Source organism: Wolffia australiana, chromosome 1, assembly GCF_029677425.1.
Source record: "Wolffia australiana isolate 7733 chromosome 1, ASM2967742v1".
Classification (NCBI taxonomy): domain Eukaryota; kingdom Viridiplantae; phylum Streptophyta; class Magnoliopsida; order Alismatales; family Araceae; genus Wolffia; species Wolffia australiana.
In genome coordinates this window covers 11,316,395-11,329,692 of record NC_135835.1, presented here as the reverse complement: position 1 = coordinate 11,329,692, position 13,298 = coordinate 11,316,395, and positions in this window count along the sequence as shown.

The window sequence follows — 13,298 nt, the reverse complement described above, 5'->3', positions numbered from 1 at the left end:
ATATTGTATTAAGAAACACTAGATAGACACCAATGGCCAATTGGTTATAAGTAACCAATTTATTCTGAAAATGAATAAAACAAGTTTTGTTCATTATGCTCTCAGTATACCTAAGTCTATCCAAACAACAAATAAAAATGTCCTTTATCTTGGAAATTTGGCACTTTGATTGGCACAGTCCAAACTTGATTATGTTGCATAATATCAAATTAAATATGGATAAAAAACCAAGAAAATAAAAAAATCAAGAAGATCACCTTTGCACAGATCAAAAAGTTGATTTTGTGGTCCGCAAATGAGCATCTTCAAGAGGATGAGGTGTCTGACCATTGGATGTATCCACACAATCTGAAGAGTGCTGCATCTCCTATTTTTCTTGAAACTCCACTGCTGGAAATGCAATTTCCTCTCCATCCAGTGCCTATTGTACTACACTCAAGGAAGAGGAAGAGAAGAAAGAGGGCTCACTCAAACTACCTAGAATGGATATAAAATCAAGGTGCCCCATCTACTTATACTCTGTGGGGAAGCTTTCATAAGGTCTTTGAGAAAATTGTGCAAAAGTATCACTCCTTGGGAATAATTAATAAATAATTTCTTGAATTTAAAGTAGACCCACGAATCTCCAAAAACCTTGTACGAGTCACACTCTAGGCTCCTGTAACAGTCTAGTTAATAACTTCTACACCCCAACAGAAAATTGATAAAAAAGTAGAGAAAAATATTTTTTTGCTAAAAGTCAGCTTGATTCTGATGATTTTAGTGAGAGATTTTATGATGCAACATATTTTACCATCTACCTCATTAAGCATTATGGCAATCAGGTAGATAAAATACTAGACATGCTAAATCAAATTTATGATGCAATATAAAAATCAAATAGTTGATTTTTATATAACTAAGACTTATCTTAGTTATATAAAAATCTTCATACCTCCTTTATTTTGACTATAACTACCTGACATAAGATCTGAAAACTATAACATGATACACATATTAATTGGAAGCTTTTCACATACAAATTAAAAGTAAACTTGTGATCGAGTTGGTGAGTTGGTGAAAAGCAAACTGGAAATTATCATAAATAAAAAATTTCAATTAAAATTTTCATTCAACCTAGAATGATATATATATTAGATTATTCTCTTGAATTCACTTGCTAATTTATTTTTAGATATTGAGGTAACAGGGATACGAATTAGGGATCATATTCTTGAGGTTCATATTCTTTTGAGCCTGATGATTTTATTTGAAATTTGATGAACTCAAATTATGGTTTTAATTTCAGGTTGGTACTTTTGTTTTCAATCAATAAAACTATCAAATTGAAGTCACATAAATCTAGCTAGAGATGAGTACGATTCATCTTCAAAGGAAATAACAAATATAGAGTTATTAATCTTAAAATACTTATTAATAATAAAAAAGATAGATTTAAAATATAAGACAATGAGGAAAACAAAATGGGAGGCCATAAGGTAATAGTAATTAATAAAATCAAGATGATTAAGTTACAGATATATGAGTGCGAGGAATGAGAAAGGCAGAAGAGGAAGAAATGAGTACAAGTAGAAAGATACATGAATCACAAGGTCGTATCTGATGATACTACATCAAAAATATTTTTATGTTGATCCTTTATGCTTCCATAAAAATTTTGAATATTTTCCAAGTTTTATTCATCAGGGTGTATACATTTTTGGTTAATTCCTTTAATTTTTCCCATACTTGAGATAGGTATTCATGGGGCCCTTTAAAAAATTATCGTATCCTGCTTCAATATGTCTTCGTTTTTCCAACCAAATAATATCAAAGAAGGATATCTGTTACATATACAATTATAAAATATTTGTTAAACAAATGAGACAGTTCTTGATAAAAATTATTTTGGTAGATTTAGAGTGACTTCGTATCCACCATGTACTTATAAATTACCATAAAAATAGAAAACAGCATTATTACCTTTTTCAGGATTGCATAGTTACAATAAGTAAACACTTTTTGAACACATACCATGAAGAGACAGCGAAAAAATAATTTTAATACTAAATATTCCTGAAATAAATACTTCTAAATTTTTAACTATGATGGTCATGAGATGTGATCAGTAGTGAGATCGAAAAAATTGGGGTGATTTTTTGAATTGGAAAAAATGAAAATGATAAAATATTACTTATTCACTATTACTATTAGATCCATAATGTGTAATACTGTAATTTGGCATTCTGGAACAATTGAAAACCTAGAAAACCTTTCTAGGTCTATTGTTGGATCACTATGGAATGGTTGATACCTGAATTCATTATAGGGTTTTAGGTTTAACAAAGAACAGTAATGAAGATTGACTCACATCAATATACCACATATATGAAATGTAAAATTTATGTCTAAGAGTAAGAAATATGATCATGTAGGACAATACATATGGATTACTATTAAAATATGTTAATGAAAGGAAAAAAAAGCTTCAAAAATCCTCAAATAAACTCTGAGCTGTCACATTTCTTTGAATCTAACATGTGGTCCTCAGTTATATATAGTCTTGGGATACATATCCTATTAGGTTGGGTTTATTATGCTGTTAGTGAATAAGATGAAAAAGACTTTGGAAGACAAATAGTTTTAGTTTCTTGTGCTACCCAAGGGCTAGATCATAACATTTTCCGTTCTCATAACAATCATATTGCATAGAGAACACTGTGAAGTTTGCTGTGGTGTGATAAGGACACAAACTTTGCACATAAATTACAATGCAAGGTTTCAATCCACTATAAGTCGCATGAATAGGTACCTAATAATAGTGTTTGGATTCATTGTGCTTTCACGAAGTTCTAATGTAATTTGTAGAGATTCAGATACCAGCTAGGAGACTATTCATTTATCATTTTCTACGCATCTGAAGATTGGAATAATAATATCCAATCTTGTCAACGAAATTTTCCTAAAATAATATTCCTGGATGTAAACCAGGAGGTATGGTGGAAAGAGCATTCCTACTAGATGTTATGGCCTTTGCGGCTGACAAGTCCAACCTTTACTGCGTGTTACCGTCCCCTCCAAAACTCTGCCCTCGACAATGTCACTCACCAAACTGACTCTGTTGCTCACACCCCCAACCTTTGATGCCTGCCACAATAACCTCTATAACCTGCTGCTCCACATCAGCCTCTAGAGGATGCCCTACATTTTTTTCTCCATTTCAATATAAATTCTTGTATGAGATATTCCATTGTCCTGAATCTTGGTGATTGAAACTAGATGTTACTATTGCGAGAGAATATTGGGATGAGGCTAAGTCACATACATAATAAACTACCAAACACAATTTAGAATTTTATATTAAACATGTATGTTGACAAGACACTACTCAAGTGTACCAATAGGGATGTGTCCCTCCAAAAAAATAATCCTCAATAACTTCAATGAATGTCTCTGAATGAATCTTTTGACAGAGTTATCTGAGTGAAAAGCTGAAGGGAATGATAGTATGTAAGAAGATAAGGAAATGCACAAAGGTTGTCACCTCCAGTTCGAGAAGGGAAACCATTGTACATGTAATGAAGATCATTTACAAGAGGACAAGGGGAAGGCCATGGCCATAAATGGTAAAGGGAAACGTGAAATAGTAATTGATATTTCAGATGTATAATGCTGCCGCCGGACTCCCTATGGGGCATTTAGTACTAGTGCCTTTGAGGGATATAGAGGCTGGCCCTCCTCGGCTGATGCGTGTTGTAGCTTTGGCTCAATATTATAACATCACTCCTCCTTATGTTGACCATCTTATCCTCAAGCTGGAAGTCCAAAAACTATTGATAGATTAGGCAAGAGAGTTCCCAGATAGCATAGTGATGTGGAATATTTTTCCATTACTCAAGGACTTTTGAGCCCATGTAGATCAAAATGTCATGATCACTACACATCGGGTGTGTCATCATGTCCAAATTGCTAATCATCATCATGATAGATCATGATCGAGCGGGTCAACCATGATCATCGATCAAAAAATTATTCAATGGTCATTATCATGATCATTTTTTTTTATTTATCACAAAGTTTATTGGGTTGGCAATCTGATCTGACCAGTGATTGATCAAGATTCTCGATTGGACTAAGTGATGAAATATTCCCTAGATTGGTCTGACTGTCACACCCTTGCTGTCGTAATGGCAACCCTCTAATGGTTTTCAAAATATATGTGTAATAGGTAAGGGTGGTTTGTATGCCCATGACAGCCAAAGGTTTGATGCATGGAACACAAAATGGAAGCACACATCTGGTGGCATGTTCAACTGAGTCGTTGATATGCCCTAATGTGTTTGTTGATATGATAAATCCCAAAGAAATGAATTGTTTCTAATTTGATTAGATGCTTTATATTTTACAATCTCGTCCAAAAATAAAACCTCATCTCCTTCTTGGAACATAACATTTTGTTATTTCTCTCTACTTGATAATTTGTATGAATATGTTCCCAAGGAAGTTGTATGCTTCATACATCATCTTCAAATTCTTCAGAAATTAGTCAATTTTAATCAACATCTTCTCCATATCACAAATTAGGGATCTCGTAACACCTTTCGTAGTCTAGCAATAGAAGCAAGATCCTATCCATGTAGTGCCTGAAACTATGACATGTCTTTTGTTGGTGCGGGAGATTGTGTTGTAGCTCATTTCTGTCAAAGGGAGCTAAACCATCCCTTTTCAAGCTGTTCACCTAAAAAAAGTATAAATACGTGGAAATATATGGGTAAGGGAGGAGGATTCAAATGTATGACTTGATGTTGCATTGTTGGAAATATATGTGGCCTACAAGTAAATTTCACATTCCACATCTCATGTTATATTCTTTAATATGATATATTCATTATAATGTACATGTGATGCTTAGAATTGAAGTACATGAATACATGTAATGACTGAATGAATTATGATGCAAGCATAATACAAAGATAAGTTATGTTTAAATATGGGTCCTAAAATTTTTTATTCAAAAGACCTTAGAAGAACATTAAAATATTTCAAAATAATGAAAATATCTAGTCCCACTCATATGATATGGCTGAGCCCATAACCATGAGTTTGAAGACATTAGTGATAGATAGTGAGTGCTCTGTAGAAAAAGTGTTCGCTGAATTTGGCTGTTTTATTATATTTAGAATTAAATATAGTGATTCACGTCACAATTGTGTATGTGGCTCTTAGATCTGATATGTGAAAGATGTTGTGTGAATGGACAGTCGTGTTTTGACCACAACCTATGATTAACTCAAATTTAGGGTGTTAATTTGTTGTTGATATTTGAGATAATCAATAAAAAATAATAAACCTTTACTCATGAAATGATTTGGCTAGTTAGTGATGAGCAAGGGTCATCTCCACAGTGGACGGATATTTTGGTTTAAATACTCTTTAAATGATGATTGAAAAGGTATGAAATGAGATACATATAAAATAGAGGACTATGATGTAATGAGTATGAGATGGTGAGAAGATGATAAGAATTATTTAATAAGGATTATATCAATAATAAAATGAGAAATAGGTATGAGGAAGTGGATAGGTAAAATGGAAATGAAATATGTGATAGAAGAAGAAGCGAAGTGATGATGAGCATAAAAAATAAAAAAGAAGATAGGATGATGATATGGGTGAATGGATGAGTGTGGATGTGTATTATTGATGTTGAAATAGAATGTTAGATGAAGAAATGATAATAATCTATTAAATTGATGTGATGGAAAAATGGATAGTTGGTTGTGAGATGGAGAAGAGGATGATGGATTACAAGATTTAAGTTTTAGAGATGGATGTTCTAGGGTAAGATAATGGTAGATGGTGATGAGAATAAGATGATCGTGAAAATAAGGTCGTAGATCTCACTAAAGGAATGTTAAGGAGAGAAACCAATGTAAGACAAGAGACTAACCTTACATTCCTATGTTCCGCCAAGATCAAGGCAATTTTCTGATGCAAATCAGCCTCTCCACTTCTTTACTGACCTTCCCCAATCATTCCAAACATCAAGAACACCTTGATGGACCTTCAAAACCCTCACTCTCTTTCCACCAACCTCTCTATTAGGAAGCGAGTTCAAACATGGTTTTTTTTTTAAATAGAGGCTTTATTTTAGATTCAGTTGTATGGATTGAAGTCAGGTTGAAAAAGGAAGCCCCACTCATATTTTTCGCATGAAACTCCTGGATTGTCAGATATTGCAATTTGAATTTGGATCATTCTCATCCCTCTGATTTTCACTATCCTTCGATAGCAAAAAAGTCAAAGAGCCATTAAATAATCCCAAATAATGGATATTAATTCATAAAATTTTTATAATTTATAAAAATATATCTCTTTGAATATGATATCAAAAAACAGAAAAAAGTATATTTCGACTCAAAAGTATGTTCTTTTGGAATTTGATGTCAGAAAAATTATCTACTTAAAAATTCATAAAATTAAAAATAACATTCTAAAAATAAGTTTAATCATTTTAGGCTTGATAAAACACATATATAATCAATTTAATGAAAATAACCATGTATGGTCTTATTAACTTACTATAATGGGTGTTATCAACCTACGAGTCTCTTATGAGGCCCGAATGTAATAACAAGACCATAAATGTGATTGTGTGGTCAAGATGGGATTGTGTACCCTTGGTATTATAAGAGATTGACTCAAGGAAGATTATACACATAAATCCCTAGATAGTGTATCAAAAAAATTGGTGAAGGTTTTCTCCAATGATTTTTCCATGCATAAGAACTCATCAGACTGATTGATTAGGGTTTGATGGCTAACCATGTTGCAAGCCATTCAAGAGTCCTGCGCGGGTAAAAGATTATGCCTATACAATAAACATTGATGACAAAACTTATATGAAAAAGTTTACATAGTCCTTTGTAACTTCAAGGGCATGAGGTGTAGCTTGCCGATCCATGGGAGGCATTTTAACCAATCAACACGGTTAAATAAATTCTTGACTAATTAGTCTATTTGTGACATAGCTAACTACCAGTGTCAGTCCAATAAAGGTTATTATGACACTGAAGTTATTGCATTTATTGATACAGGAGACTAGAAGGATCATAATCATAAATTTTTTTTGGATGTTGGTGGATTAACTTTAAGTTCGAGGACTTCTATTAAGTTTACTCAATATGGGGATTTTTGTGAATATCATAGACAGTAAAAATAAATAAACTGAAATTATACATGGATGTAAAATTGCTTTGCAAGCAGTATATTTTCAATTATCTCCCACCTGGAGAAAAACCATTATCTGTTAGGAAACAAATGTGTGACTTTCAAATGATGCTAAAAACTTGGTAGACATTGTTTAGGAATTTTATTGGATTATATTATATCTCCAATACCAATGATCCTCCTAATAAAGAGAAAGTACCTAAAAATCCGGTTCAAGTGAAAGTACCTGAAAGTACCTAGAAGTCATAGCTATTTTATTCTGGTATTGCATCATTGGAGCAATATAACATTTAACTAGAAGCTAAGATTAAAAGAATAACCCTAAGGTTGTTGAAGAACTTATTCAATCATGTATTATTATTTCCACATTAGATGTAGCAATGCATTCAGTTTGAATCATCTATTCTAAAGTTTTAGTCTAGATAAACAATTTTGAAGATAATGTAACTTGTTTATCCTTTAGAGTATTAGAATACTGCTCCACGGATATCTAAAATCAAGATTCCAAAATGTGTGGCTTGTAGTATCATTACTTTTTGCATATAATTTAAACTACACTACTTGAGCATACCTGTGACATTCATATTCATAAGATCCAGCCATGACCACAATTTACAATTTGTTAAATTGGGTTTGTTTTCCCACACTCATATGGGGTGAAAATCACAAATTTTATATATGATTTATACAGTGTATACACTGATGCATTTATCATAGATCCCCTTTTATATAAATTGTGCAAACATCCTCATAGGTCAGATTTATGGTTGATTCTATCTTTTACACCATTTATAATAGGTGTACTGAGAGGAATTATCAACTTAGGATAATCATTTTCCTTGGAAATTAAAAATTCCTCAAGCGTTGATCTTCCAAATTTGATCAAATGCATTAACATTTTTATGGTTTACTTTTCTACCCTCTTCTTAAGTTTGTTTCCAGAAAGCATGATTCATTGGTTCTCGCGATGAAAATTCCATTTTGATGCATGAATCATATCTCTTTTCACTATATTTTTTGCATCATAACGCTAATATTATCCTCATTTTAATGTGAATTTATGTAGAATGCATTAATTCAACCATTCTTTTAATTTCCATTTTTTAGTATCAATTAACCTAATTTACAGGCCTAATAATTTTATGATTCAAAATAAGTTTTAAATTTTCAAATTTTGATTAGGTAAACCTGCTTTTGGGCATATCTCTAGAGTGTATTGTTTGTATTTTTCAGAGTTGAGTATAGTTTTTTAACAAAAAGGAAGAAGATTTTTTTTGAGGTTTGGCTACATTCACCAATAGGCTAAGGGTCAAATCCACAAGGAGCACACAATAAGAGACTAAATTGTTTTTCAAATATATTTTAAAATAATTTTTTCAATGATTTTATGTTTTTCTATATTTTTAAATTATTTTTTAAAGAGAAAATCAATGAAATGAAGGCAAATTCTAATAATTTTTTGGGGATTTATTTAAGGTCAATAAATGAAATTTAATGAATATGGATGTTGTTTTCCCGACCAAACTTGCGGGCGGCAGCATGCCGGTGGGGGGCGGAAAATGGGTTGTGGAAAAAAAATGCTTTAATTTTTCCTACATGAAGAATTTTGTAGTATCATTTAATGCATTGGAAAGATTTAAGTCAAGGATATCCACTTAAATGTGTACCTTGAGAAAATGGTGATAAAATATAAATCTAACATTCAAGAGATCACACAAACTTTGTTTTCATTTCTCCAAAGGGCCAAGTGGTGCTCTTTCTCCAAGAATGTTGATCACCCTTGAACTCTCTCTCCCACACTCTTGTAGAAGAAGACCTGATCAAAGAAATCTGATGCACTTGGCCTCCAACAACAAGTTGGGGGCAGAAATCTAAGATGAGATACAAAGAGAGGGGAGAAGAGATTAAATAAAATTTCCCTAATCTCCCAACCATTGGATTTAGTTTCAAAGGTTTGGAGGGCTGGGACTACTTGATTTCCAGCCTTGGTTCACGTTCCCTCCTTCGTAGATTTGAAAACAGGCCTTTCAAATTCAAATTGTTGGTTAGTTCCACATATCTTGCATTTAGTTGTCCAGTTCTTAAGGAGGTTTCAATGGGCCTCTATAGTGGGCTTGATGTGTATTGGGACCCCCATCATTACCTATGAGATGGTTTTTGTTTCTCCTTTCCTCCCATTTGTATCCCAAATTCATCAGTATATTTGCATATGTACTATTTTTATAATAAAAAATTAATAATTCTCTTGTCTTTAAGGATTCGAGTGAGGTTAGGCTTACAAATAAATAATATATATATAAATAGATGTGAAGATTCCACTTGACTCTAAGGATTCAAGTGGGGTTAGTCTTACAAATCAATAACACAAATAAAAATAGAGCTTAGGAAAATAAATAAAATATGTATTAAACGATGAATAATACAAGTGAAAATATTAAAATATGCTCTAAAAAAAGTGTAAAACAATAATTTTATTTATCTAACTTGATATTATCAGGCTTTGACCTAAAAAAATAAAATAGAAAACAATTGCCCAACTTTGAGCAGACTTGGCCTGATGCCCACCTCATAAGGGTTTGATTTACATATATAGTGACATAAATTTCTTTGCTTGATGTTCATCTAGAAGATCGAATAATGAGATTTAGAGTAAATGAAATTATTTCTCAGTTTTTTCTTTAAGGTTCTGATTGTTTTTATATAGTGACAAGGAATCAAGAAACATTCAACTAATGGAAAGTAGACATGATGCAAGGGTACATCATTTAAGACACAAATATTGCTGTAACTTAATATCAGCCATTGGCCCATCTTTAAAAGGAATCAAAACAAGCAAGGGTAAATCCTTCCATGTTGACCCCCAACCATTGCCTACACTAGGCAAATGATAGATTCCATAAATGCGGGTGACTGCCAATCAATGATGGCTCTCCGAGGACCTCAAAGGATGTAAACATGATCTACATCCATTAGACGCCATGATTGACCTAAAACATCCATTATCATACTTGGACCCTATATTCTGATCAAATATCAGAGCAACAATGAGAAACCCTTCTAACAGTGACAAGAGCTGAGGAAGTATTTCTGGCCAGCACATCAATCACAAATTCCATATCATATTCCATGTTGATTAATAGAATATAGTCATTATAGTGCACATGTGATGATTATAAGGAAGAAGATGAATACATGATAAGACTTAGTCAATTGCAATGAGATAGTAATACAGAGACCACATATCTTTAAGCATTTCTTTCTAAATATTCCTATTCAAAGGATATTCAAGAAGGAAATAAATGTATCAAGACAGAATAATATTATATGGGTGGTCTTGTAGCCATTAATGTGAAACGGCAGAGGATAGATAGTGGGTGCTCATTAAATTGATATGTATGAATCCCTGAATGGTGTTCTACCAAATTGACAATCAGGTTGATTGATGTCACATTTGGGTAAGTGGTCCTTGGACCTAAGAGACCAAAGACGTCTAATGGATGCACAGTCATACTTTGACTATGACTGATGAGTCTCTAGTCAATGGATTCTAAACAGCTAGTTTGAATGCATCGAGAAGTCCACGAAGACAATTGAGTAGTAAAGATGGTGTTATCCGCTTTCAATGTAAGAGGAGACAACTCAAGGAGGAGGATGCGATGGATTCCTTGCCCAATGTAGTGAAATATCAAAGAATTTTTTTTTTTGATGATTTCTGAACACATCAGTACAAACTCAAATGATCATACCCTAAGTCATCTTAGGAGCATCAAGAGGACGAGGGACTACACATACACGGTAAGTAATGACGAACAGGTACTATGTGTGAGTTGATGCACCCTCCTTGGTATGTTTAGACTCAACCTATCGATTGGCCTAAGTCGATCTAACATTAATTAATATAGATGATGACAGAGTTAATTAATTTGGAAGGCCAATTAAGATTTTTAGGCACTGGATTTGTTAACTAGACTAATACATGGTCCTAGAGGGTCACACGGAAATGGTCTTTTAGACGTCAAAAGATGTACAAAAATTTTTGGAGGTTTTATGAAAAATAATTACTATAAATAGGGGAAGGCCTTGAACAAAAATCACCCCAGCCAAAATTTTTCATGGGCCTTCCCCTTCTTATCCTTTCTCCCCACAGCTCTACTCCACTATTGATATGATGGGGACATTGTACGGACGACGACAGAGGGTGAGCTGAGCTCATCAAGTTGAAGGAGGATTTTTTACGAGCCATGGATCGCATAGATATGTCTAGATGTTGCACAAATGAGCGACTTGACTCATCTCGCTCGAGAATCTAACAAATATTACATGTGATACATGCCCAGGTAATTCATTTTGATGTTTTATTGATGCGGTTACGATTTCTTTCAAGTCTTCCACTGTGAATCGTCTTGAGTTTTTCATCCAGATCAAGGCCTTAGATCCCAACAAGAGTTGCAAGAAAGCATAGGAATACTCCAAAGGATCTCCCCAAAGTCTTGATCTGTGCTACTACGGAGGGCAAATACAAATGTACATTGAAGCCAGGGGGTGAGTATAAATCTATACTTACATTTCACATTACTTATCTGAATCAGGGAATTCACATTTCATTTATCAAATATTTTGGTATACATCTATATTTTAATATAACTTTATTCCTTGATTCAATTTGAATCAAATCTGGAGTTTTATTTCAAATCATATGAAGTAGAACAGCCTCTTTGATACATTTTGAAATATAGCAGTCCATTACAGACATTTTATTTTATTTTATCCTATTTTATTTTGGTCTTATAATATAAACGAGAAATAAATTATTGAACAGTCATTATATATATATATATATATATATATATATATATATATATATATATATATATATATATATATTATTCTATTAATATAATATACCCCCTAACCATATCTCTTTATTATTCTAGTTATTCCCGATAATCTTCAATTATTCTCTTGGTCTCTAATTTCTTAAGTTTTTCTAAAAAATAATATATTTTCTCTCCCTATGTCTGCCGCTTTTCAAATCCTATTGGTTATCTATAGTCTACCTCAACCAGTAATGTATATATAATGAAATAATCTCTTTCTTATGATCATCCTAATTCATACCTCCTTTCCCATTCATCCATAGTCTTATCGTCTACTGAAATAAATATCCCTATTCATTAACTCCCTACTTTCTTATCCTCTTTGATTTACAATATATTTTTATTTTATCTTACATATAACCTAACTATCAACTAAAATGAATAATCATACTAAAGATATCTCCTACAAAGTTCATTATCTTCAGTAATCTCCTTACACCTTATAGCTCTAATATCTTAAATAATAATTAATAAATAACTCTTACACCATCTATCTTAATATATATTTTTATTTTAATAGTATAATATATATTAAATTATTAATCCCAATAATAATAGGAATATTAGGTTATCTTGTACAGATCTTACCTCTACCTTTCTTTATTTCTCTCTTACTCTACTTATTACCTATTTTTCACATTTCAATAATTTATTTAATATTTCCTGATCCCATACTTTGTTTTATCAAATACCTAATTCATCTAACTAATCACATTATCATCTTATTCTTTCTAACCCTAACTCAAGAAGTAGAGCTACGTCTTAAGGCTAGTCCCCATGGAGATGACCCTATTCCAGCTTAATCTATTTGAGTGAGTCTATATAATTAACCTTTTTATTTAGATGAATTAAAATTTACCACAACATTAAAATTTGTAATCTAATTTTCATTCATCAATAGGTTATGTAGATTCAAATTCAAATACCCATACCTACGCATTTATATTAAATTAAGTATTATTCACTTGATAAATGTGTTATTGACAAATGAGGGCCTTAGTTATATTAGTCATTGCTCTTCTTTATTGTAATGTTGTATTAGATATTTTAATAACAAACACAAAAGGAATTTTGTCCATGAAACATAAATGGTGTTCTTCATTATCCTCGGAATATAATGATCATCTTCAAAAGATGACAAATATCCTACAATAAGAATGAAGTTCACTGTCCCATAGTGATCATCATTCCATCCATTGCCATGTTTTCTAG